The following is a 2,017-nucleotide window of genomic DNA, read 5'->3' as shown; positions in this document are numbered from 1 at the left end:
CTGAAATTCTGTTTGAAATTGAGGCCTATTCTGCTACATATACTACTGGTTATGAGCATAGTTTGAGCTTTGACCTTGTTGAGTAAAAGTTACTTGTGGTCTCCATGTTGAGTTGTTCACATTAGAATAAGCATTTCCCATAGGTTTCTGTTGAAATCCTCCAGCATAAGCAACTTGTTCTTGCAAGTTATCATCACCATAAGAAGAGTAATCAACTCCACAACTTTGGGTTCCATCGGTGTAGGCAACTTGTTGCATAGTTATAGGAGTTGAGACTGTTGCCTTTGTGCAAAAATCACTAAGAAGCTGAGTCAACTGATCAAATCTTGTATTTATGAAGCTAACTAAGTCAAGTTTATAGATCTTAGCCTTTTTTGGCTCAAGTGCTCTAGGATTTCCCTACAAATAGATATTATGAGCAATTTTCTCTAATAGATCATAGCATTCTTCACTTGTCAATGCAATTTTCTCTAATAGATCATAGCATTCTTCACTTGTCATTCTCATGAAATCTCCTCCTGCTTGTGAATTAATTGTGTTTCTTATGGCTGGAGTAACTCTGGTGTAGAAATTCTGAACAATCATCCATTTGGGTATTTCATGATGAGGACATTGCCTTTCAAGCTCCTTAAATCTCATCCAAGATTTATACAAAGTTTCATCATCCTTTGGTCTGAAAGCTACCATCAAATTCCTCAAATGACTGGTCTTCCCTGGTGGGAAAACTGAGATAGAAAAGCTTGAGATAGCTGCTCCCAAGTAGCCATAGTAGCTTGTGGAAGTGTATCATACCACTCTAATGCTGAATCTCGAAGAGAGTATGGGAATAAGGTCAGCCGAATCACTTCATCTGAAACTCTAGGCTATCTTTGTGTGCCACATGTCATCAAAAATTTCTTCAAATGAGAATGGGGATTTTCAAGTGAGCTACCGCCAAATTGTGAATTCTGAACCATTTAAATGAGACTGGTCTTTAACTCAAATTGATTAGCTCTAATAATAGGTCTGTTATCTCTCACATCTGTACATTTAGGAAAAGCATAATCTAACATGGAACAATTTCATTCTGCCTGTCTTGATCATTTCCTTCATTGTTTTCATCATTAGCTCTATTTTGATTCTCCATATTTTTAATTTTCTCCTCTTGCTTAAGCCTTTACTGTTCTTCTTTTTCTGCTTCTTTTCTCCTCTTAGATTCCTTTTTGTTGGCTCGATAGAATTTTTCAATTTCAGGATTGAACAACAATTGAGTATCACTTGTGCTTTTCGATCATTTCATAAACAAAAAAAGTACCTAAAAAACAAAATGAACAATAGTGAAAATAAAAGAAAATAAAAATTCTAATCAACTTAAAACAATTAAAATCCAACTTAAAACAAACAATTCCCTGGCAACGACGCCAAAAACTTGGTGTTGCTGTGAAATAGTTTCTGTAAGTGCACGGATCACAGTAGTATAATTTTAAAAATATCGTTCCCACAGAGAATTGTGCTTAAATTGAAAATAAAGGAATAAGCTAATTAGAATGCTAAAATTTAAAGATATTAATAATGAAATTTAAAATTAAAACTGGTATTATAGGAATTTAAGCCAAATGAAACAATTAATTAAACTAATTAAACTAGATGACTAAAATTCAAATTGAAATCACTAATTATAAAATTGGGAGGAATTAAATCTAACTTCAATGAAAATTAAAATGATTCTAGAGATAGGGTTTTTAATATTGTTTGCATGTGGTTTATCCTCAATTTAGCCAAGCACACGAGAATTGCAATTTTAAGGGAAATCAATTCTTAGTTCTTTGAAACCTTTCTCAAGCATTTCAAAGTTGGTATTCATCAAATCAAACCCTATTTTCACGATATTTCAAATCTGATAAAAACCCAATTAAAGCTCTAATTGATTTTAAAAGTCCCCTTAATCCTCTTAGCTTATCTCTAACACCAAGAAAACTAAGTTTATTGCAAGATTATATATCTTAAACATTCACCTTTTAGTCCATCTATAAAGGAT

At 32.8% G+C, this 2,017-nt stretch overlaps 1 non-coding gene across 1 annotated transcript; it reads left to right on the top strand.

Annotated features, from left to right (window-relative positions):
• The first annotated feature begins 595 nt into the window (after window positions 1-595).
• LOC131171588 (small nucleolar RNA R71) lies at window positions 596-702 on the top strand. Its single transcript, XR_009142248.1, has one exon. It is a non-coding gene; the product is annotated as a small nucleolar RNA R71 (small nucleolar RNA).
• The last annotated feature ends 1,315 nt before the right edge of the window (window positions 703-2,017 follow it).

Source organism: Hevea brasiliensis, chromosome 12, assembly GCF_030052815.1.
Source record: "Hevea brasiliensis isolate MT/VB/25A 57/8 chromosome 12, ASM3005281v1, whole genome shotgun sequence".
Lineage (NCBI taxonomy): Eukaryota > Viridiplantae > Streptophyta > Magnoliopsida > Malpighiales > Euphorbiaceae > Hevea > Hevea brasiliensis.
Note: the sequence above shows the minus strand (reverse complement) of the source record. Positions and strands in the feature narration are given on the sequence as shown.